General features: G+C 39.3%; 1 long non-coding RNA gene across 1 annotated transcript in view; it reads right to left on the bottom strand.

Annotated features, from left to right (window-relative positions):
• The window catches only part of LOC103350738 (uncharacterized), a 411,608-nt gene that overhangs the window by 99,503 nt on the left and 286,182 nt on the right, over window positions 1–25,923 (bottom strand). Inside the window, exon 4 of the long non-coding RNA XR_011378324.1 lies at window positions 24,713–25,005. This is a non-coding gene — a long non-coding RNA (uncharacterized lncRNA). The remainder of the gene's footprint in view (window positions 1–24,712; window positions 25,006–25,923) is intronic.

Here is a 25,923-nt window from a genome sequence, read left to right as displayed (position 1 = left end):
GGAGCAAGGACAGTCTCTTCAGCAAATGGTGCTCGGAAAACTTGATTTCCACATGCATAAGTATGAAACTAGATCCCTACCTTACATCTTACACAAAAATCTACTCAACATATATTAAAGACCAAAATCTATGACCTGATACCATCAAATTATTAGACAAAAATGGGGAAATTCTGCAAGACTTTGGCATAGGCAAAGAGTTCTTGGAAAAGATCCCAGAGGCACAGGAAATCAAATTCAAAATTAACAAATGGGATTCATCAAATTGAGAAATTTCTGTACTGCAAAAGAAATACTCAGCAAAGTAAAAATCAACCAAAAGAATGGGAAAAATTATTTGCAAACTATACAACTGATAAAGGATTATTTGCCAGAATATATAAAGAAATCAAGAAACTCAACAACAACAAAACAAACAACTCTGCTAAGAAATGGGCACAGAACTTAAACATTTTTCAAAAGAGGAAATCCAAATGGCCAATAGATACATGACAAAATGTACAGGATCACTAGCCTTCAGGGAAATGCAAATCAAAACCACAATGAGGTTTCACCTCACCCTAGTTAGAATGGCTTTCATATAGAAATCAACAAACAACAAATACTGGTGAGTATTTGGGGGAAAAGATACCCTAATCTACTGTTGGTGGGAATGTAAACTGGTAAAGCCACTATAGAGGATAAGATAGAGATAGCTCAGATATCTGAATATATACCTATGATATGACCCATCCAGCTCAATCATGGGAATTTACCCAAGGGAAATGAAATCAGTATTTGAAGGCCAGTGCCGCGGCTCACTAGGCTAATCCTCCGCCTTGCAGCGCTGGCACACAGGGTTCTAGTCCCAGTTGGGGCGCCGGATTCTGTCCCGGTTGCCCCTCTTCCAGGCCAGCTCTCTCCTGTGGCCAGGGAGTGCAGTGGAGGATGGCCCAAGTGCTTGGGCCCTGCACCCCATGGGAGACCAGGAAAAGCACCTGGCTCCTGCCATCGGATCAGCGCGGTGCGCTGGCCGCAGCGCGCCGGCCGCGGCGGCCATTGGAGGGTGAACCAACGGCAAAGGAAGACCTTTCTCTCTGTCTCTCTCACTGTCCACTCTGCCTGTCAAAAAAAAAAAAAAAAAAAGAAATCAGTATTTGAAAGAGTTATCCATATCCCCATGTTTATTGCAGCTCAATTCACAATAGCTAAGACATGGAATCAACCCAATGCCCATCATTTGAGGACTAGATAAAGAAATTATGGGATATATACACCATGGAATACTACACAGTAGTAAAAAAGAAAAAAATCTGGTCCTTTGCAACAGAATGCATAAAACTGGAAAACATCATACTTGGTGAAATAAGCCAGTACCAAAAGGACAAATAAAATATGTTCTCCCTGGCCTGTGATAACCAATAGAGCACGTAAAAGGTAATCTATGGAAGTGAAATTGACACTTTGAGAAGCAATGACTTTGAACAGGTCTTATCTCAACTGTTGAGAAATAGTTTTTTTTTCTTTTTTTATACTATTTATTGAACTTTTTTTCTATTATTATTCTTTTTTTATTTCATAAATATAAATTTCCAAAGTAAAGTTTATAGATTACAATGGCTTCCCCCACCCTTAATTTCCTCCCACTCACATGCCTCCCATCTCCCACTTCCTCTCCCATTCCATTCACATCAAGATTCATTTTTAATTATCTTTATATACAGAATATTGATTTAGTATATATTAAGTAAAGATTTCAACAGTTTGTACCCAAACAGAAACACAAAGAGTAAAATAATGTTTCAGTATTAGTTATAGCATTATTTCACATTGGACAACACATTAAGGATAGATCCCACATGAGAAGTAAGTACACAGTGACTCCTGTTGTTGACTTAACAATTTGACACTCTTGTTTATGGTGTCAGTAATCTCTCTAGGCTCTAGTCATGAGTTACCAAGGCTATGGAAGCCTTTTGAGTTTGCCGACTTCGATCTTATTCTGACAGGGTCATCGTCAAAGTGGAAGTTCTCTCCTCCCTTCAGAGAAAGGTACCTCGCTCTTTGATGGCCCCGTTTTATTCACTGGGATCTCATTCACAGACATCATTCATTTAGGTCTTCTTTTTTTTTTTATTTTTTTTTTTTATTTTTTTTATCCAGAGTGTCTTAGCCTTATATGCCTAAAATACTCTCCTGGGCTCTTCAGCCAGATCCAAAAGCCTTAAGGTCTGATTCTGAGGCCAGAGTGCTATTTAGGTCATCTGCCATTCTATGAGTCTGCTCTGTATCCCACTTCCCATGTTGGATAGTTCTCTCCCTTTTTGATTCTATCAGTTAGTATTAGCAGATACTAGTCGTATTTGTGTGATCCCTTGACACTTAGACGGATCAGTGTGATCAGCTGTGGACAGAAATTGATCCCTTGGACTAGTTAGATGGCATTGGTACATGCCACCTTGATGGGATTGTATTGGAATTCCCTGGCACATTTGTAACTCTACCATTTGGGGCAAGTCCGATTGAGCATGTCCCAAATTGTACATCTCCTCCCTCTCTTATTCCCACTCTTATATTTAACAGGGATTACTTTTCAGTTAAAATATCAACACCTAAAAATAATTGTGTATTAATTACAGAGTTCTACCAATAGTACTAGAACAAAAAAAAAATACTAAAATGGATAAAGTATTACATTGTACATCAACAGACAGGACAAGAGCTGATCAAATCACTGTTTCTCATAATGTCCATTTCACTTCAACAGATTTCCCCTTTGGTGCTCAGTTAGCTGTCGCCATTCAGGGAGAAGATATGATATTTGTCCCTTTGGGACTGGCTTATTTCACTCAGCATGATGTTTTCCAAATTCCTCCATCTTGTTGCAAATGACTGTGTTTCGTTGTTTTTGACTGCTGTATAGTATTCTAGAGTACATGTCCCATAATTTCTTTATCCAGTCTACTGTGGATGGGCATTTGGGTTGGTTCCAGGTCATAGCCATTGTGAATTGAGCTGCAATAAACATTAATGTGCAGACAGCTTTTTGGTTTGCCAATTTCATTTCCTTTGGGTAAATTCCAAGGAGTGGGATGGCTGGGTTGAATGGTAGGGTTATATTCAGGTTTCTGAGGAATCTCCAGACAGACATCCATAGTGGCTTAACCAGTTTGCATTCCCACCAACAGTGGGTTAGTGTCCCTTTTTCCCCACATCCTCTCCAGCATCTATTGTTGGTAGATTTCTGAATGTGAGCCATTCTAACTGGGGAGAGGTGAAACCTCATTGTGGTTTTGATTTGCATTTCCCTGATGGCTAGTGATCTTGAACATTTTTTCATGTGTCTGTTGGCCATTTGGATTTCCTCTTTTGTAAAATGTCTATTGAGGTCCTTGGCCCATCTCTTAAGTGGGTTGTTTGTTTTGATGTTGTGGAGTTTCTTGATTTCTTTGTAGATTGTGGTTATCAACCCTTTCTCAGATGCATAGTTTGCAAATATTTTTTTCCATTCTGTTGGTTGCCTCTTTATTTTCCTGACTGTTTCTTTTGCAGTACAGAAACTTCTCAATTTGATTCAATCCCAAATGTTAATTTTTGCTTTACCTGCCTGTGCTTCTGGGGTCTTTTCCAAGAAGTCTTTGCCGGTACCTATATCTTGCAGGGTTTTTCCTTTGCTCTCTAATAATTTGATGGTGTCAGGTTGTAGATTTAAGTCTTTAATCCATGTTGAGTGAATTTTTGTGTAAGGTGAAAGATAGTGGTCTTGCTTCATGCTTCTGCATGAATTTTCCCAGTAGCATTTATTGAATAGACTGTCCTTACTCCAGGGATTGGTTTTGGATCCTTGATCAAATATAAGTTGTCTGTAGATGTTTGGATTGATTTCTGGTGTTTCAATTCTGTTCAATTGGTCTATTCATCTGTTTCTGTACCAGTACCATGCTGTTTTGATAACAACTGCCCTGTAATGTGTCCTGAAATCTGGTATTGTGATGCCTCTGGCTTTGTTTTTGTTGTACAAGATTGCTTTAGGTATTAGAGGTCTCCTGTGTCTCCATATGAATTTCAGCATCATTTTTTTCCAGATCTGCAAAGAAGGTCTTCGGTATCTTGATTGGTATCGCATTGAATGTATAAATTGCTCTGGGAGAATGGACATTTTGATGATATTGGTTCTGCCAATTCATAAACATGGAATATTTTTTGGTATCCTCTTCTATTTCTTTCTTTAAGGTTTTGTAATTTTCATCGTAGAGATCTTTAACCTCCTTGGTTAAGTTTATTCCAAGGTATTTGATTGCTTTTGTAGCTATTGTGAATAGGATTGATCTTAGCAATTCTTCCTCAGCCATGGCATTGTCTGTGTATATAAAGGCTGTTGATTTTTGTGCATTGATTTTATATGCTCTACTTTGCCAAACTCTTCTATGAGTTCCAATCATCTCTTAGTAGAGTTCTTTGGATCCCCTAAATAAAGAATCATATCATCTGCAAAGAGGGATAATTTGAGTTCTTCCTTCCCAATGTGTATCCCTTTAATTTCTTTTTCTTGCCTAACAGCTCTGGTTAAGACTTCCAGAATTATATTGAATAGCAGTGGTGAGAGTGGGCATCCCTGTCTGGTACCAGATCTCAGTGGAAATGCTTCCAACTTTCCCCATTCAATAGGATGCTGGCTGTTGGTTTTTCATAAATTGCTTTGATTGTATTGAGGAATGTTCCTTCCATACCCAGTTTGCTTAGAGTTTTCATCATGAAACGGTGTTATATTTTATCAAATGCTTTCTCGGCATCTATTGAGATAATCATACAGTTTTTCTTCTGAAGTCTGTTAATGTGGTGTGTCACACTGATTGTTTTGCAAACACTGAACCATCCCTGCATACCAGAAATAAATCACACTTGGTCTGGGTGGATGATCTTTCTGATGTGTTGTTGCATTCTATTGGCCAGAATTTTTTTGAGGATTTTTACATCTATGTTCACCAGGGATATTGGTCTGTAATTCTCTTTCAATGTTGCATCTTTTTCCGGCTTAGGAATTAAGGTGATGCTGGCTTCACAGAAAGAATTTGGGAGGATTCCCTCTTTTTCCATTGTTTTGAATAGTTTGAGGAGAATTGGAGTTAGTTCTTCTTTAAATGTCTGGTAGAATTCAGCAGTGAATCCGTCGCTCCCCCTCTTCGTGGAGGAACGACACTAAACCCTGCCTGGGCTTCATATCCGAGTCACGGCACCATTATGTCGCTCCCCCTCTTCGTCGAGGAACGACACAGGACCCTGCGCTGTTCTTTTGTCTGCTCGGCCATCCCCGGGTTTGCTGCTGGTTCTTCCCGGGCTGGCTGCCGACCCTTCCACCTCCGTGGAAGGGCGGTTCCCCCTGCCACTTTCCCCACTTCCGCGGGGGAGCGGCACACCGCCGGCCGGCTCTCTCGGGGGCTGCACAGGTGTTCCTTCAGATAGATGTTCCCGGTGCATATTGTCTCTCTCCTCCTTTATAGTCCTCTTCAGCCAATCCCAACTCTGCTACCCACACGCCGAGTACACTGTTCTCCTCCAATCAGGAGCAGGATCAGCTCCTGCAGGTCATCACTCAAGTTGGCCAGAGGCAGCTGCGAGAAGTTGTTACTCCCTTCTCAGCGCCATATTGTGGGAGAGCAGATGCATAGAATAAGTCTTAACTCCAGTAACAGTCTAGTCCGAGTTGCTCCCCACATGAATCCATCTGGTCCTGGGCTTTTCTTTGTTGGGAGGGCCTTTATTACTGTTTCAATTTCTGTCTCAGTTATGGGTCTGTTTAGGTTTTCTATGTCTTCCTGGTTCAATTTAGGTAGGTTGCATGTGTCCAGGAACCTATCCATTTCTGATAGATTTCCATGTTTGCTGGCATACAAGTCCTTGTAGTAATTTCTGATGATTCTTTTTATTTCTGGGGTGTCTGTTGTTACATTTCCTTTTTCAACTCTGATTTTATTGATTTGGGTCTTTTCTCTTCTTTTTTTTATTTAGTCGAGCCAATGGATGTCAATTTTGTTTATTTTTTTCAAAAAACCAGCTCCAGGTTTGGCTGATATTTTGTATTTTTTTTTTTTTTTGGATTAAATCCTGTTGATTTCTTCTCTGATTTTAATTATTTCTCTTCTTCTACTAGATTTGGGTCTGGTTGGCTGCAGATTTTCTAGGTCCTTGAGATGAATTGAAAGCTCATCTATTTGGTGCCTTTCCAATTTCTTGATGTAGGCACCTATTGATATAAACTTTCCTCTTAACACTGCTTTTGCTGTATCCCATAAGTTTTGGTATGTTGTGCTGTTACCCTCATTTACTTCCAGAAAATTTTTGATTTCTCATTTAATTTCTTCTATGACCCATTGTTCATTCAGGAACATGTTTTTCAATTTCCATGTGTTTGCATATGCTCTAGAGATTCCTGAGTTGCTAATCTCCAACTTTATTCCTCTATGGTCTGAGAAGCTGCATGGTATGATTCTAATTCTTTTGAATTTGCTGAGACTTGCTTTATGGCGTAGTATGTGGTCAATCCTAGAGAAGGTTCCATGTACTGCTGAGAAGAATGTAAATGCTTTATGTGTAGGATGAAAAGTTCTGTATATATCTGTTAGATCCATTTGGGCTATAGTGTCATTTAAATCTACTGTTTCCTTGTTGATCTTCTGTCCTATTGATCTGTCTATTTCTGAGAGTGGAGTATTGAAGTCCCCCAGTACTACTGTATTGGGGTCTAAGTCTACCTTTAAGTCCCTTAACAAATCTTTTGAATAAACCAGTGTCCTGTAATTAGGTGCATATACATTGATAATTGTTATATCTTCCTGTTGAAGTGATCCCTTAATCATGATATAGTACCCCTCCTTGTCTCTCCTAACAGTTTTTGTGGTAAAGTTTATGTTGTCCAATACTAAGATGGCTACACCCGCTCTTTTTTCATTTATGTTGGCATGTTATATCTTTCACTTTCAGTCTGTATGGATCTTTGTTGGAAAGATGTGTTTCTTGTAAGCAACAAATAGATGGGTTTTGTTCCTTAACCCAATCAGCCAATCTGTGTCTTTTAACTGGGCAGTTCTGGCCATTAACATTCAATGTGACTATTGATAAGTAGTAACTTTGCCCTGCCATTTGCCAAAGATATTTTCTAATATATGCTTTGAACTTCCTGTGATCTTTTGCTGTGAGGTTTCCTTTGTTTACCTTCTTTCCTATTGATGACCATGTTTCTTGTTTCTGTGTGTAACACATCTTTAAGCATCTTCTGCAGGGCTGGACAAGTGGCAATAAATTCTTTCAATTTCTGTTTGTTGTAAAAGGTCCTTATTTCACCTTCATTCACAAATGAGAGCTTTGCAGGATATAATATTCTGGGCTGGCAGTTTTTCTCTCTTAGTACCTGAGCTATGTCTCGCCATTCCCTTCTAGCCTGTAGGGTTTCTGATGAGAACTCAGCTGTGAGTCTAATTGGAGATTCTCTGAGAGTAATCTGACGTTTCTGTCTTGCACATTTTAGAATCTTTTCTTTATGTTTCACTGTGTTGAGTTTGATTACAACGTGTCTTGGTGGGGATGTTTTTTGGTCATGTTTACTAGGGGTTCTATGAGCTTCCTGTACTAGGATGTCTCTGTCCTCCAAACCCAGGAAGTTGTCTGTAAGTATCTCACTAAAAAGTCCTTTTAATCTTTCTCTCTCTCCATGCCTTCAGGAACTCCTAGAACCTGAATGTTGTGATTTTTTTTTAACTTTTATTTAATGAATATAAATTTCCAAAGTACAGCTTATGGATTACAATGGCTCCCCCCCCCATAACGTCCCTCCCACCCGCAACCCTCCCCTTTCCCACTCCCTCTCCCCTTCAGTTCACATCTAGATTCATTTTCGATTCTCTTTATATACAGAAGATCAGTTTAGCATACATTAAGTAAAGATTTCAACAGTTTGCTCCCACACAGAAACATAAAGTGAAAAATGCTGTTTGAGTACCAGTTATAGCATTAAATCTCAATGTACAGCACACTAAGGACAAAGATCCTACATGAGGAGTAAGTGCACAGTGACTCCTGTTGTTGACTTAACAAATTGACACTCTTGTTTATGGCCTCAGTAATCACCCTAGGCTCTTGTCATGAGCTGCCAAGGCTATGGCAGCCCCCTGAGTTCCCTGATTCTGATCATTTTTAGACAAGGCCATGGTCAAAGTGGAAGCTCTTTCCTCCCTTCAGAGAAAGGTACCTCCTTCTTTGATGACCAGTTCTTTCCACTGGGATCTCACTCGCGGAGATCTTTCATTTAGTTTTTTTTTTTTTTTCTCCCCAGAGTGTCTTGGCTTTCCATGGCTGAAATACTCTCATGGGCTTTTTAGCCAGATCCGCCTGCCTTAAGGGCTGATTATTCTGAGGCCAGAGTGCTGTTTAGGACATCTGCCATTCTATGGGTCTGCTGTGTATCCCTCTTCCCATGTTGGATCATTCTCTCCCTTTTTTATTCTATCAGCTAGTATTTGCAGACACTATTCTTGTTTATGTGATCCCTTTGGTTCTTAGTCCTATCATTATGATCAATTGTGAACAGAAATGGATCACTGTGACTAGTGATATGGCATTGGTACATGCCACCTCGATGGGATTGAATTCAAATCCCCTGGTATGTTTCTAACTCTACCGTTTGAGGTAAGTCAGCTTGAGCATGTCACGAATTGCACATCGCTTCCCTCTCTTCCCTCTCTTATTCCCACTCTTATATTTAACAGCGATCACTTTTCAGTTAAGTTTCAGCACTTAAGAAGAATTGTGTATTCATTACAGTATTCAACCACAAGTATTAAGTAGAACAGACAAAAAAAAATACTAAGAGGGATAACATATTAAGTAGCTCATCAACAGTCAGGGTGAGGGCTGATCAAGTCACCGTTTCTCATAGTGTTCATTTCACTTTAACAGGTTTCCTTTTCGGTGCTCAGTTAGTTGTCACCTATCAAGGAGAACAAGTGGTATTTGTCCCTTTGGAATTGGCTTATTTCACTCAGCATAATGTTTTCCAAATTCCTAACAGGGATCACTTTTTGGTTAAAATTTAAACACCTAAGAATAATTGTGTGTTAATTACAGAGTTCAACCAATGTTACTAGAACAAAAAATTGGATAAAATATTACATTGTACATCAACCGTCAGGACAAGAGCTGATCAAATCACTGTTTCTCATAATGTCCATTTCACTTCAATACGTTTACACTTTGGTGCTCAGTTAGTTGTCGCCAATCAGGGAGAACATAGGATATTTGTCCCTTTGGGACTGGCTTAATTCACTCAGCATAATGTTTTCCAAATTCCTCCATCTTGTTGCAAATGACTGTGTTTCGTTGTTTTTGACTGCTGTATAGTATTTGATAGAGTACATATCCCATAATTTCTTTATCCAGTCTACTGTGGATGGGCATTTGGGTTGGTTCCAGGTCTTAGCTATTGTGAATTGAGCTGCAATAAACATTAATGTGCAGACAGCTTTTTGGTTTGCCAATTTCATTTCCTTTGGGTAAATTCCAAGGAGTGGGATGGCTGGGTTGAATGGTAGGGTTATATTCAGGTTTCTGAGGAATCTCCAGACTGACTTCCATAGTGGCTTAACCAATTTGCATTCCCACCAACAGTGGGTTAGTGTCCCTTTTTCCCCACATCTTCTCCAGCATCTATTGTTGGTAGATTTCTGAATGTGAGCCATTCTAACTGGGGAGAGGTGAAACCTCATTGTGGTTTTGATTTGCATTTCCCTGATGGCTAGTGATCTTGAACATTTTTTCATGTGTCTGTTGGGTTTTTTAATAGTGTCCTGTAGATTCCCAACAATATTTTTTAGATTTCTAGATTTCTAATTTCCTCTTCTTTTCTTTTGTTTGACTGTATACTTTCCTGTGCTCTGTCTTCTAAGTCCGATATTCTCTCTTCTGTTTCACTGACTCTGTTTTTGAGGCTCTCTGATGTGTTTGTCATTTGATCTATTGAGTTCTTCATTTCATTTTGATTTCTCTTCACCATCACACTTTCCTGTTCTACTAGTTTCTGCATTTCATTTTGATTCCTCCTTAAGATTTCATTTTCTCATAGGAGATTTTCTATCCTGTCCAGTAAGGAATTCTGTAGCTCAAGCATTTGTTTTTGAAAACTTCTAATTGTTCTTATCATACATTTTTTGAAATCGGTATCTTGCATTTCTTCCATCTCATCATCTTCATAATCTTGGCTTGGGGTGCCTTGTTCATTTGGGGGTGTCATAATGTCTTCCTTGTTCTTGTTTCCTCAGTTTATGTGTTTGTTGCTTGGCATTGTGGAGATATTCTTTGGATTCTTCTTCCCTCGTTGTGGTTTTTTTTCTTGTTATACTATGACTGTATTAAGTGGACTGTCTGCTTTTGATGGAGCCTTAGAGGCTTGAGATGGGTGTGGCCTGAGAGCTCTGTCTGGTTCCTCAGGGTTAAGGGTGTGCCAAAGGTGACACTCCCAGGTTAGGCATGGTAAATCTCTCTCTCTCTCTCTCTTTTTTTGATTCAAAAGGGAAGTAATTCCACAGAGCTGAGCAGAATTGGAGGTAGTTAGCAGGCAAATGATATACCCACAAGAGCCAGAGATTGGAAGCTTTTTCCCAAGAACCACACAGGGAATCTGTTTGGCCCTCAGTGTGGGCTCAATTTCTCCTGCAGTCTGCCACTGGGTTGCCAAGATTACCGAATTGTAGCATCTCTGGAGAGTACTCACGTGAATTCCGTGAGTTCTCTCCCCCACTGTCTCTTTTTTCACAGTCTCAGTTCAGTAGCACCACACATTCACCAGGTCCTAATCTCCTGTTATTTCACACACACACAAACCCCCACAGTCAAGTTTTTCTGCTTGGCTGAGGGCGGGTGCAGCCCTGAGGTCGCCCCACTTATGACATATGTCCAAAATGGTGTCTGCTCTTTGTCTTGCTCCCCTTTGAGAGGTGAGCGGAGAGAGAGAAACTCGTGTCTGTATTGGTCACTTTTTTTTTTCCTCTCTCTTCTAGTTAGCGTGGTGAACTTTTCCCCATGGGGTTTCAAGCCTCGTTCCCTCTAGTCTCTTCTTTCCGCTTGCCCACCGGTGTCTCAGGCTATTGAGGTTCAGTTCACTTTGCGTTCCAGTGCTGGTGTGTTGATTCTGCTGCTGGTGTCCCTAACCGTGGGCTCCCATGCTCTCCACGCAGGTCCACTGCATACCACTAGTTCTGGAAGAGTTTGCTCTGCTGTTTCTTTCCCTACTCTTCCTTGAACATGCATATCTCTGCTTTTATTAAACTGTTTCTTCCCGGACTATCAGTGTGCTCCCTTCCTATTCCGCCGTCTTGCTGCTCCCTCTTATTTATTGAACTCTTTAACATAGTTAATCATATGTGTATAAAATCAATTGAAAATAGATCTTAGTAAAAAATAAGAATTGGAATAAGACAGGGAGGAGGAAGAGAGGTGGGAGATCAGTGCAATGGCAGGTATGGTGGGAAGAATCATCATGTTCCTAAACTAGTAATTATGAAACATATGAAATTTGTATTCCTTCAATAAAAGGTTTCTGGGGGAAAAACGAAAGGAAAAATTGTGGAATATATATATATATATATATATATATGGTGGAATATATATATACTGGAATATATATATGGTGGAACATATATATGGTGGAATATATGTGTGTGTGTATATATATATATATATATGATGGAATACTACTCAGCCATAAAAAATGTAATCATTCCTTTCACAATAAAATGGATACGATTGGAGACAATTATTCTTGGTGAAATAAGCCAGGCTCAGAAAGACGTTTTCTCTGGTTTGTGGTAATATGCAAAATATATTAAAAATATAGTATATATTTTGAGATCATCGTTTATAGCCTTTATCTATATCTTGATGAAGAGTGTTTTTATCTACTTACTACTTCTCCAATTCTTTATCTAGTGGGGAGTTAAGCTGATGATTTTAAAGTAAATTGAGGTTTCTCTGTCCCTTTTTTTCTTTTTCTTTTTTTCTTTTGGCATGGAATGGGGATCAAAGATCCATAAGATGAAACACATTTTGGTCACCCAAATGTTTGTTTCAGATTTCAGAAGCTACTTTTAAGGAAACTAAAAATACTAACTACTTTGACATCTTGCTTTCTGTTTAAGCATTTCACACACACACAAACACACACACACACACACACAAATAAATACACACACAATCATTCAGAAGTTATGATGTGGCCGGCGCCGTGGCTTAATAGGCTAATCCTCCATCTGCAGCACTGGCACACCAGGTTCTAGAGCTGGTCGGAGTGCCGGATTCTGTCCCGGTTGCCCCTCTTCCAGTCCAGCTCTCTGCTGTGGCCCGGGAAGGCAGTGGAGGATGACCCAGGTCCTTGGGCCCTGCACCCACATGGGAGACCCAGAGAGGTACCTGGCTCCTGGCTTCAGATCAGCACGGTGCGCTGGGTGCAGCGTGCCAGCCACGGCGGCCATTGAGGGGTGAACCAACGGCAAAAGGAAGACTTTTCTCTCTGTCTCTCTCTCTTACTGTCCACTCTGCCTGTCAAAAAAAAAAAAAAAAGAAGAAGAAGAAGAAGAAGAAGTTATGATGTAACTGATATAACATTGGAATTTTCCTCCATGGAAATGATTCTTAACTCTGAAATTTTAGGAGGATGTAATATTTTTTCAAGACAATAGTGGTATTCAACATAATGCAAGGTGGTCCTTACTTTTTCTGTAATTCATTACTTTAAAATTTTTATTTTTTCCAAGAATGGCAAGTAACATTTGAACCACATTGCTGTTATACCTTATGCAACAACTCAGGGATAACCAGTGTTTAGTCTCTTAAAATATTCTTTTTGAAGAAAAAAAATAAATTGAAAGTATGTCGGTGTCAGCACTGTGGCACAAAGGGTTAAAACCCTGGCTTGCAGCGCTGGCATCCCCTATGGTGCTAGTTCGAGTCCCAAATGCTCCACTTCCTATCCACTCTCTGATATGGCCTTGAAAAGCAGTAGAAGATGGCCCAAGTTCTTGGGCCCCTGCACCTACATGGGCGATCCAGAAGCGCCCAGTCCTGGCTTAGGATCAGTTCAGTTGTGGCTGTTATAGTCATCTGGGGAGTGAGTCAGCAGATGCAGGACCTATCTCTCTCTCTCTGGCTCTAGCTCTCTCTGTAACTCTTTCAAATAAATAAAATAAATCTTTTTTAAAAAGGAAAGAAAGTGTGTCATAAAACATAAAAGAAAAATAAGAAAGGAAGGAGGAAGGAGGGTAGAGCTGAGGGAGGGTGGGTAAGGTGGAAAGTATCATTATGCTATTACAGAAGTATATATAAAATAAATGAAATTTGTTTCCTTTATATAAATTTTACAAATTAAAAAAAGAATGTGGTGATCTACTCAGTAATGCATTTTTACTGACTTTTCTTATTTCCTAATTCATGCTTTCTAACTCACCACTTCAGTTCCTTAATTTCACTTTCCAAAATAAACTACCTGAAGGCAAGCCCTTGCTTTGTTAGTGGATCATGATCTAAGAAATAAGTAAGCCTGGAAAGTAGTCCAATATGATAAGATTTGGACTTGGATCATGCACCAAACACAGCAATAAAGACACTGATGTTGTAGGTAAGATACTTATTGCCCCAGCATGCTATACCATCACAAATATTAACATTATCACCAGAGTTTGAGAGGCAACAAAACTCCTAAGAATCCCCAGAGGTACTTATAGGCCTTGTTACCTGACTTCATAGGCAGACTATGCTGAAAATTAAGCCTTGTGTTTAATTTAAGGGTGGAGTTCCATAAAAGACAGAATATAGTTATTATGTAACTTTTATATGATAATGTCAAAGACCTGATAGAAAAATCAATGCTCTTCTAACTTCTGAGATGGGAGCATTTCATACCATGATTTTAAACCATTATGTTGTATGGAAGAAAATCTATGGGCAACAAGCATTCCTTTTCTAGGATTTAATATTTTTGCGAAGAAACTTGGAGGCAATCTCACTATGCTGCTAGGATGGCTCCTTGGAATCCTGGTCTACAGGAGATATTACAGAGATCTCAGAAATGCCCTAGCAGAGGGTTGAGGAAGCAATAAGAAGCCTCAGAAAGAAGTAATGAAATGGATTTTCTTTTATGTGAGACCTGAGAATCTCCCACCTGTGACCCTGCCATTTCCACAAAGTTCTAGGTTTTAAAAGGTCTAGAGTAAGCCAGGACATCTTGAAACCCTAACCTAACCCTCCAGGATAAAAGACAGGTTATTGTATCTGATATCATTGCTACAAAAACAGAGGCACAATAAGCTGCTTTAGATTTTAGAGAAAGTGCACATTGAACTTGGATACGTAATTCTCAAACCCATTTATCTGACAATGCATGAAGTTGCCAGTTTTGAGTGGCTTTCCAAGCAAGAAAGGCATTAGAGTAACTCCTAACTCTAATGCAAGCTGCCCTGGTACAGGGACTACAGCACACTGCAGATCCCTTGGTTCTAGAGGTATCTGTGGTGGGTTCTCATTCAGACTGTCGGCATCTGACAAGGTCCAATAGAAGAGTCAGGATCCAGATGACCATTCTCATCTCACCCTGAATAGAGTAAGAACACTTTAACCATGGGGCACAGGTGAATATGCCCCCAAAGATGACATATTCTGAGATGAATATTATTCCTACTACTAACTCACAAATTTGGGTGACTTAAGACAATGGCCATGTGTGATGGCTTACGTGCAAAGAGGTTCAGAGAGTTCATGGAAATTTATGAGCATACGGTCCAGAATTCCATATTTCCTGCTTCTGTTGTACCAATACCTTTCCTCAGCTAACACCTAAGACCTCATGCAGTGTTGTTTAATTCTAATAGTAGATGAGAAAAAATATATTTACCTAATTCACCAGTGAATAATCGTAGTATGCTGGTGGTAGTCAAATGCAGAGCACGTGAGACAATGGTGAAGAGAAATCCTCCATAGATCTTTCCTACTTTGATGCTTGTAGTTCTGTGTCAGAGAGGTGTGTTGAGCACATACAGCCGCAGCATTCACACCTGATCCTGTGTTTATAATCACTAACAAGGAGGGTATATTCAATGACTCTCAGGCACCTACTGCGGCCTATTTTCTACTCTAATCATTGCTGCAGCACCAGGAGGAATCCTGACACCACCTTCAGAAACTTTTGGGAAAGCTGGGCTATCACACAAGAGCAGTCTGAAAGTGAAAGGGAGCTAATGTTCCATTAGCAATCCTTTTGTTAACTTCTAAAGAACCTTGAAAAAAAAAGAGAAGCCAACCTTAGATTAGCCAATTATCAACTCAAGTCATGCTGTGCTGGTCAGAATGCCTCCAAGGGAGAGTTTAAAGAAACCTACTAGGTATTAATGGGAGCACAGCTTGAAAAAGCAAGAAAGTTAACACCCTTCACCCAGGGTGAGGGGCCCCCAGTGCTCCCTCCTCAACCTCTGAAATTACTTTCCCAAACAGACTACCTGCATATAATTCCTTGCTTCTGGTTCTTTCCTGGTGGGAAAGCTAGGCTGGGCCAGGTTAGGAAGAACAGGCAATATAGTCACTTAACTATGGACATGGCTCTGGCATTCAGTAAGTATTGAATGTATAGAGTCAAAATTAGAAATAGCTTTAAACTCACAAGACTTCCCCCCTTGCTGATCTCTTGAAATTTAACCAAGAGATTTTGCATGGAAGAAGAAATGAAGTTCAAGTATACAGCTCCATTTCACTGCTTTCTCCATGTGATTCAGTCATTAGCAATGTCATTTAGCAAAATATAGTTGTTGAAAATAGCTACCATTTATAGAGTGCTCTTTGTATGCCAGAAGCCATGCCAAGCAGTGCTCTGTGTGTGTGTGTGTGTGTGTGTGTGTTTAATTACTCTTAAACTTCATGGCCACCTTCTGAGGAAAGTGTCATTATATCCTCTTTTACATACGGGAAGTGTGAGTATCAGAATATTCAACTTGACAAAGCACATATCATAAGTGACAAGCTAGTATATTAAACTAAATAAATTACTGTGCCAGATAGCTGCCTTGTGAGATGTTTCTGTGAAATTAGACATTTAACTAAAGGATGGGAAGCAAAGAGATGGGAGTAAGAGAAGTTTATGAATCTGCTCTGGTTTTTGCTAAAAAGCCCTAACTCAGTGGGGCTCACACAAATTTACCTTCTACTAGGTCAGGGTATAATTAATCATTTATTCACTCATTCTAAAATATTCATTTGATGCTTAAAGGTGTGCAAAGTACTGATGTAGGTATTGGAGGTAAAACAACAAGACCAAATTCATAAAGTCTGTGATGCAGTGGAATATATTTTTTATTTTGGTAAATTGATTTTATATTAAGCAATTTTATTTGCCATGCTTGATTTTTCTAATAAATAAGTTGATCTTTATTAAATGTTACTTTCTGCCTCTATTTAATAAAAAATTTTCCCTTTGTCAATTAATGTAGTAAATTATACCGCTAGATTCTATTTTATTTGATTTTATTTGAAATGCTGATAGTCAGAGATGGAGACAGAATCTCCCAACCTTTGGTTCACTCTCAAATGCCCACAACAGCCAGGAATGCGTTAGGCCAAAGTCAGGAGCTAAGAACTGAATTCACATGTCTCCTGTGGGCAGTAGAGACTCAAGTACTTGAGTATTAGCAGAAGCTGGAATACAGAGGGGAAATGGGACTCAAACTCAAAACCAGGTACTCATATGGGATGCAGGCAGTCCATTCAGCATCTTAACCACTGCATCAAACATCTGCCCCACTGCTAGATTTTCAGATGTTCACCACTCCTTACATTTTTCAGAAGGACTCATCTTGACTGTTTTATATGGCTGCCATTATCTATAGTTTTGCTTACTGAGGTTTCAGTTACCTGTAGCAGTAATGGTATAGAAATATTAAATAGAAAAGTCCAGAAATAATGTTTTAAATTGAATGCTATTTTGAATTACATGAAGAAATCTCATACTTTTTTGCTCCATCCCACCCAGGATACAAATCTTCCCTTTGTCCAGCAAATCCATGGTGTACACACTAGCTGCCTATTAGTCACTTAGAAGCTGTCCCTGAAATCAGATCAACTGTCAACACAAACTGAATTTGTGTTCACATAACCCTTATTTTACTTAATAATGGCCCAAAGTGCAAGAGTAGTAATGTTGACAATACAGATATGCCAAAGAAAAGTTATAAGGTGTTTAAGTGAAAAGATGAAAGTATTTTGCAATAAGGAATGCAAAAAAATCATATGCCAAATTTGCTATAATCTAAAGCACAAGATATTTTGAGAGACCATATCACATAACTTTTATTACAGTATATTGTTACAATTATGTTACTTTATTATTAGTTACTAGTCTTCTGATCTTTTATTTAAATCTTTTATTTGAACTCAATCATGGCCTTAATCAAATTTTAATTTATTAATTTTAAAAGTAATTATATTTTCCTTTTTGTACTGCCAAAACCCGAAGAGAAGGTTCCAGTTTTGTTTTCTAGAAATTTATTCCTGTCATCTAGATTTTCACATACCATTGGATGTAGCTGTTCATGTTTTTTGTTTTTTTTGTTTTTTTTTTTTTAGTTTCTGTTAAAATTATGATGGTTTTAGTGCTTCTTTGTTTTCTTTTTTTACTTGCATGTTTTTTCTTGTGGACTTTCCAAATGTTAGCCATTCTTACTAACTAACTTTTTCAAAAACAAATTTAGAGGCAAGTGCTTGGCAAAGTAATCAAGCTGCCAGTGGGAGTACCACAGCTCCCCTTAGAGTACCAGGGTTCAAGTTCTGGGTCTACTTCAGATCTAACTTCCTGCTGATGTGCAACCTGGGAAGGTGATCGCTCAAGCTGTTAGGTCCTTCCCACCAGATGGGAGACCTGGATTGGACTTTCTGATTTTGGCCTCATCCTAGCACAGCCCTGGCTATCATAGGTTTTTATGGAGTAAACCAGCAGACAAGGAGATAGACACATAAACAAGTCAATTTTGTGTTTGTGTTTCAGGTAAATGTAATTTTTTAAAGAAAAAGAAATTTTTTTGACAGGCAGAGTTAGAGAGTGAGACAGAGAGAGACAGAGAGAAAAGTCTTCCTTTTTCTGTTGGTTCACCCTCTAAGTGGCCACAACAGCTGGCACGTTGTGGCCAGCACACTGTGCCGATCCGAAGCCAGGAGCCAGGTGCTTCCCCCTGGTCTCCCATGCGGGTGCAGGCCCTGGACCTGGGCCATCCTCCACTGCACTCTTGGGCCACAGCAGAGAGCTGGACAGGAAGAGGAGCAACCGGGACAGAATCCAGAGCACCAACCGGGACTAGAACACGGGGTGCCAGCGCAGCAGGCAGAGGATTAGCCTAGTGAGCCACGGCGCCAGCCAAGAAAAAGAAGTTTTAATTTTGTCACTCATCTCATTTTTTACTTTCATTATGTCTTATTTTTATCTGTATTATTACTTTCCAAACATCTTATAGATTCACTATGTTACTCTCCTAAGCTGCTTAATATCTTTATGTTATTTAATTTCAGTCTTTTTAAAGTATATTTAAGTTTATCATTCCTCTAGAAATACCTATTTTAGTTCATTGAACTTAACAGATTATTTAAGTCCAAATGTTTTGCTATTAAAATATTATTTAAACCAAAGATCACTTAGTAGTGTATTTATTAACTTTCATATGTTGAGAGACCATTTTAAACTATCCATTTACTTTTTAAGATTTATTTATTTATTTATTTATTTGAAAGGCAGAGTGTCAGAGAGAGAGAGAGAGGGAGGGAGGGAGGGAGGGAGAGAGAGAGAGAGAGAGAGAATTGTTCATCCGCTGGTTCATTCCTAAAATGGCTACAAAGGCCAGAGATGGGCCAGACTGAAGCTGAGAGCAAGGCGTTTCATATGGGCTCCTACATGGGTGGCAGGGGCCCAGGTACGTGGACCATCTTCTACTGTTCTCAAGCACATTCTAGTAGGAAGCTAGATCAGAAGTGTAGCAGCTGGGACTCATATCAACTCACATGGGATGCCAGTGTGGCAGGCAGCAGCTTATACCACTGTGCCACAATGCAAGCTCCTATCTACTTACATGTGATTTCTAATTTACTGAGTCATATAAAGTCAATATAACTTGTATAGTCTAGTTATTTTGGAATTGACTGAGAATTTCTTTTTGGATAATTACATAATTTCTAAATATGTTCTAAGTTTCCTTGAAGATAATGCAATGTTTTCTTGTTTGGAAGTAAAATTTTCTTTATTTCCATGTGAACCTCTTCCACCTCCCCCCACCCACTCCCTCCATACACACACACACAAGTTGCCCAAGAGGTCAAAACAGATGATAGTACACACACAAGGTTTATTAATAACATAATGGGATTTTAGGGGAAAGAAAAGACTCCCAAACAAGTCCAAAAATGGCTTCAGAGAGCAGAGAATGTAGGCTAGTTTGACTTCTATTCTGGCTAGTGAGTGAGGCTGAAATGAGGGTTCCCATGAATGACTGGTCAGGATGTGTGTTCCCATACACACCAGCACGTGCTGGCTGGTGCTAAAGAAAGGAGTATGTGGAGTTCAGATTAGTTTCCCAAGGTGTGGAGCAGAAGGGAAAATGGATGTGGTAGGGATTAACTATTGCCAGCAAACAACAGAAAGGAGTCAGATTCCTCATTTCTCTCTTCCTCTCTTTCCCTCTCTCTCTCTCTCTCCCAGATGAATATATTGATTTGAGTTGTATTTGAATCTTTCAAATGTTGTTTATTTTTGGTTTTCTTCATCTATCAGTTTCTATGAATGTTATGTAAGCCTCTTCAATTACAATGTCAAAGTTATCTATTCTTATTACAAGTATTTTATAAATTTTGAAGTTTTCATATTGTAATGGCATATTACTAAGTACATAATGTCATGGTCTTTACTAATTCTTAATTTCACATTTTTATCACTATTTAACACTTCTCTGTCTACCTTGAATTCTCTTTTGCTTAATATTACAATTGTTACTCCATCATTTTTTGGTTTATGTTTTTTTCTGGTGTATTTAGTGATTCTTTTATAATTTTCTGTTGAAAGAGTATTTCCTTAGATTTTACTCTTTATTCATAAACTGATTTAATAATTTCAATTTGCTATGCATCATGTGTTTTCTTCCTTATTATATTGTTAAGTTTTAGGGGAGTTTTATTTTATATATTCTAATTTTATTTTTGGCTTGTTATTTAATTTTATTTTATGTTTCTGCCAATTGCTTAGGCTAATTATATATATATATGTATTTTCTTTCAATCCCTGTAGTTCTTCAAATATTTTTCCACCAATTTTTATCTTTGTAGTACTCTATGTATTTTGACATTTCCTCCTTTTAACATTCTCTTAACTTGTACTACTTAATTATCACTTAATTTTTTCATGTTTCCTTTTCCTCCATTTTTCTTACTCCCTCTATGATGGACTCTGATATCCATTTTAATTACTTCTTCAATTGTTCTTATTCTGCTAAGTCTACTTATGGAATTATTTCAGCTATCACTTTTATTTTTTTAATTTTTAAATGTTTATTTATTTACTTGAGATGCAGAGTTATAGACAGAGAAGGAGAGACAGAGAGAGAGGTCTTCCATCTTCTGGTTCACTCCACAAATGGCTTCAATGGCCAAAGCCAGGAGCCTAGAGCTTCTCCTGAGTCTCCCATGTGGGTACAGAGTCCCAAGCACTTGAGCCATATTCTACTGCTCTCCCAGGCCACAGCAGAGAGCTAGATTGGAAAAGGAGCAGCCAGGATATGAACCGGCGCCCATATGGGATGTTGGCATTGCAGGAGGAGGCTTAGCCCAATATGCCACATCGGGCCCCTCACTTATTATTTTTAAATCATTGGTTGAGCTCTTTAATTAACACACAATTATTCTTACATGTTTAAATTTAACTGAAAAGTGATCCCTGTTAAATATAAGAGTTGGAATAAGAGAGAGAGGAGATGTACAATTCAGCACATGCTCACTCGCTCACTCGGACTTACCCCTAATGGTAGAGCTAGAAACACACCATGGGATCCCAAATCATTCCCATTAAGGTGGCATGTACCAATGCTGTCATACTAGTCAAAGTTATCAGTTTCAGTTCATAATTGATCATAAAGATAAGATTAAGTGTCAAAGGGCTCACATAAACAAGACCAGTGTCTGCTAATAAGTGATAGAATTAAAAAGGAGAGAATGATCCAACATGAAAAGTGAGATACATAGCAGACTCATAGAATGGCAAATGCCCTAAATAGCACTCTGGCCTCATTCGGATCTGGCGTTCAGATCTGGCTAAAAAGCCCATCAGAATTTCTAAGGCATGGAAAGCCAAGACATTGTGGCAAAAAAAAAAAAAAAAAAAATGACCTAAATGAAAGATCTCTGCAAGTGAGACCCCAGTGGAATGAACAGGCCATCAAAGAAGGAGGTACCTTTCTCTGAAGGGAGGAGAAACTTCCACTTTGACTATGACCTTGTCTAAATAAGATCGGAGTTGGCATACTCAAGAGGCTTCCATAGTCTTGGCAGCTCATGACAAGAGCCTTGGGTGATTACTGACATCATAAATAAGAGTGTCAATTGTTAAATCAACAACAGGAGTCACTGTGTCCTTACTCCCCATGTAGGACTTCTGTCCTTAATGTGTTGTATTATGTGAATTAACGGTAAAACTACTACTCAAACTGTACTCTATATTTTGTGTATATGTGTGGCTACGAACTGTTGAAACCTTTCTTAGTATATACTAAGTTGATCTTTGTATATAAAGATAATCAAAAATGAATCTTAATGAAGAATGAGATGGAAGAGGGAGTAGGAGATAGGATGGCTGTGGATGGGAGGGAAGTTATGGGAGGAAAAGCCGCTATAATACAAAAGTTGTACTTTGGAAATTTATATTTATTAAATAAAAGTTTAAAAAAATCATAGAAGCTACACTTAATTCCCCTTTCTAAAAACTTGTTCTTGCCTAGTATATCAAATAACCACCTTTACATATTTGAAAATTTCTATTACTCTTAGCTGAGATTCGTAATCATCATGGTCTTTTAATTCAGTCCTATTTGGTTATATATTGCATTCTTGAAATGTCATGACATTTTCCCGAATGAGGCAATCATCCCTTGGGGGAACCAGCAGTGTTGACTAATACTGTTTATCACAGGGATGATTTCAAGGCTTAAGCCACAGTTTGACTTCCCTTACTAAGTTTAGAGATGGATAAGGCTTAGAAATAGAGAACCTATAGTGGTTTTTTGTTTGTTTGTTTGTTTGTTTGTTTGTTTTTGACAGGCAGAGTTAAACAGCGCGAGAGAGAGACAGAAAGGTCTTCCTTCTGTTGGTTCACCCCCCAAATGGCTGCTACGGTCGGTGGGCTGCACCAATCCAAAGCCGGGAGCCAGGTGCTTCCTCCTGGTCTCCCATGTGGGTGCACGGCCCAAGCACTTGGGCCATCCTCCACTGCCTTCCCGGGCCACAGCAGAAAGCTGGACTGGAAGAGGGGCAACCGGGACAGAACCCAGCGCCCCAGCCGGGACAAGAACCTCCACAGGCAGAGGACTAGCCAAGTGAACCACAGTGCCAGCCAGAACCTATAGTGTTGCAGTCTGATTTATTTTCCTGTTTTTGCACCATTACATCCATGTAACTCTGCCTTCTATAAATACCCCAAAACTCTACTTGGCACAGTTCTTCTCCAAGTTCTACCTTCTGTTTTTTTTTTTTTTTTTAAGGTTTTTAAGTTATTTATTTAAAAGACAGAGTTGGAAGGAAGGAAGGAAGGAAGGAAGGAAGGAAGGAAGGAAGGAAGGTGAGAGAATGAATCTTCTATTCACAAATGGCCACAGTGGCCAGGTCAAAGCTGGGAGCCTGTCTGCTGCCTTACAAGGCAGATTAGCAGGGAGCTGGATGTGAAATGAAGCAGCCAGGGCTGGAATCAGCACTCACATGGGATACTGTTGTTGCAGACAGGGGCTTAACTCATTGCACCACAGAACTGGCCCCCAAGTTCTACTTTCAACACGTGTTTTGCATTTACCTGATCTACTGAATGTGATAAGCCTCTTTTGGAGGAGGGAACACACATAGGGTATACGCCATCCACCTACCATTTGGTGTTTTTCTCTCAGAGTCATCTGAACTCCAATGCCACCCTAATGTAAGACTCTTCTTGTAGCTGGCACTGTGCAGATGATACTTTGTCAGTTTTCTAGTGATGCTGGGAAGAGGAAAGTTCTCAGGGAAACATGAAGAGAAAAATAGACCCATCTGGAAAGTACTCTATCAGTCAGTCACAATATTTGATGGCCTGACCCTTCCCTATTCTAGATTGCTTTTTAGCCCCACTTTTGAATGAAAATACATTCTGTATCTTCAAGAACTTCTTATTTTTTTTCAGTTAATTAAAGAACTCCAATATTTTCCTATAGTCCTGGTATCTCATATGTTGGGTTTGAACAGGGAGTCAGCAGCTGAGTTACTAAGCCATCCCATCAGAAAGACACTTTAGTTTACAGCTAAAAATAAAAAGTTACCCATGAACTCTCTATGATCAAGGTGAACTTATTTATCTAAAAATAAAGGGTTGTGGGGCTGGCGCTGTGGCGCAGTGGGTTAATGCCCTGGCCTGAAGTGCTGGTATCCCATATGGTCACCAGTTCTAGTCCCGACTGCTCCTCTTCCAATCCAGCTCTCTGCTGTGGCCTGGGAAAGCAGTAGAAGATGGCCCAAATCCTTGGGCCCCTGTACCCGTGTGGGAGACCCAGAAGAAGCTCCTGTTTCCTGGCTTCAGATTGGCACAACTATGGCTGCTGCAGCCAATTGGGGAGTGAATCATCAGAAGGAAGAACTCTCTCTCTCTGTCTCTTCTCTCTGTGTAACTCTGACTTTTAAATCAAAAAACAAATAAACATTTTAAAAAAGAAAATAAAGGGTTGTTATAAAGATTACATGGTACATACTAAGTATCTGGGATTGGACCTGATAAACTACTATGCTAAAACAATCAACTATTATTATTAATATATTTGAGTTAAAGTTATTATATGATAAATATATTGAGATCATCTATAAGGAATAAGGATACTTCTAGGTGCTTGGGCAGTAGAAGGATCTGTGCCAAAATTGAGTACCTCTCATTATACCTCTGCCTTGACTCTACAAGGATGGAAACCCAAAAAGAACCAGCATACATTAAGTGCTTTAAGATTTGATTCAATGGGGTGTATGTTTCCTAAAAATTTCTCCATATGGCAGGAAACAGAGATAAGTACACTATGTAAGCCCTAGAAGAAGTGGAGAGGGAACCAAGCCCAACACATGTTTCTAAAGTTTCATAATTATAAAATCAGAAAATTGAGCTTTAGAAACACTAATATTTTTTCTTGTCTTTAAATAGTTGATTATTTCATCTTATTAAACTTTGGGAGAAAAAACTGTCATCACTTGAGATGAAATGCAAATAAGACTATACCACCAAGAGCCAAGTATGTTAGAGGCAGCTCAACAAGGTGAGGCACCTCCAAGAGGAAGGTCAATTTCAGGGTACAGTGAGGACATGTAACCCACCCAAGTGTCTTCTGTAAGGTTACACAGAGACCTCCCCAGGGAGACCTAAAGCCTTGGAGATTTCTATGAGTTTATATAAAAACCCACCTACCTCTTAAGACAGTATCATAATCTGCAGCTCACTAGGCTAATCCTCTGCCTGTGGCGCCGGCACGCCAGGTTCTAGTCCCAGTTGGGGTGCCAGATTCTGTCCCGGTTGCTCCTCTTCTAGTCCAGCTCTCTGCTGTGGCCTGGGAAGGCAGTGGAGGATGGCCCAGGTCCTTGGGCCCTGCACCCGCATGGGAGACCAGGAGGAAGCATCTGGCTCCCAGCTTCAGATTGGCGCAGCGGGCCAGCCATGGCAGCCATTTGGGGGGTGAACCAATGGTAGGGAGACAACTCTGCCTGTCAAAAAAAAAAAAAAAAAGACAGTATCAAAATCAAGTGTCCTTCTTAACTGCCACATTTAACAAAGAAGACCAAATGTGAGTCACCAACTCCAATATACACCCAGAAACACAAGACATATTGGTAGTCTGTATTATCCTAAAACAGTGCATTATTTCTTATTCCCACATCTGCCTGCTCCCAGTAATCATCCTATCTACCACCACCACCTCCTTAGACTAAACTTCTTGAAACCATTGTGCACGTGGCTATCTCCTCTTTCTCACTTCAGTGTCACTCCTTTACATATCATCTATTTATTCTCAACAACTCCAAAGAAACCAATTACCTTATTGTTTCCAAGTGTATCAGCAATATTTGAATATGCTGGCTTCAACTACCTTTCTTGAAATTCTCCCTCTTTCCTTGGTGTTTGTTATTCCATACTCATCAAGTTTTCCTCTTAGCTCCATGGCTTCTTTTCCAGTTTCATTTGCAAGCTCTGCTTCCTCTTTTGCTGTAAACATGGATGTGCCTCAGGCTTCTGTCATTAGAACACTCTACTCCTCATGTCATGAGTTCATTAATACCTACTGCTTCAATTTTATGTTATATGCTACTCACTCATTTATGGGCATGAAGCAAATGCCAAAACACAGATAATTCAAAATTATAGCTCATTTAATTTCCACCTCAAACATGTGATTCTTGAAGAAAACCTTAGTTCTTCTTCTAGAGGTACCCCAAATAGTGCTATAGTTCTGTGGTCATATACAGTGCTAAACCATTGAGGTTGAGATGGGGAGCTAAGAGGTACTTCCCATACCAAAGGATTTTGGAAAAGATCTCCTGCAGGCTAACTCTCATTATATTCTCACAGTCCATAGTTTATCTGCTATTCAGTATTATACTTAGACACAAGTGATTAATTACCTT

This window comes from Oryctolagus cuniculus, chromosome 8 (genome assembly GCF_964237555.1).
Source record: "Oryctolagus cuniculus chromosome 8, mOryCun1.1, whole genome shotgun sequence".
NCBI classification, from domain to species: domain Eukaryota; kingdom Metazoa; phylum Chordata; class Mammalia; order Lagomorpha; family Leporidae; genus Oryctolagus; species Oryctolagus cuniculus.
The sequence above is the reverse complement of the archived record's forward strand: the minus strand, read 5'-3'. Positions and strand labels throughout refer to the sequence as shown.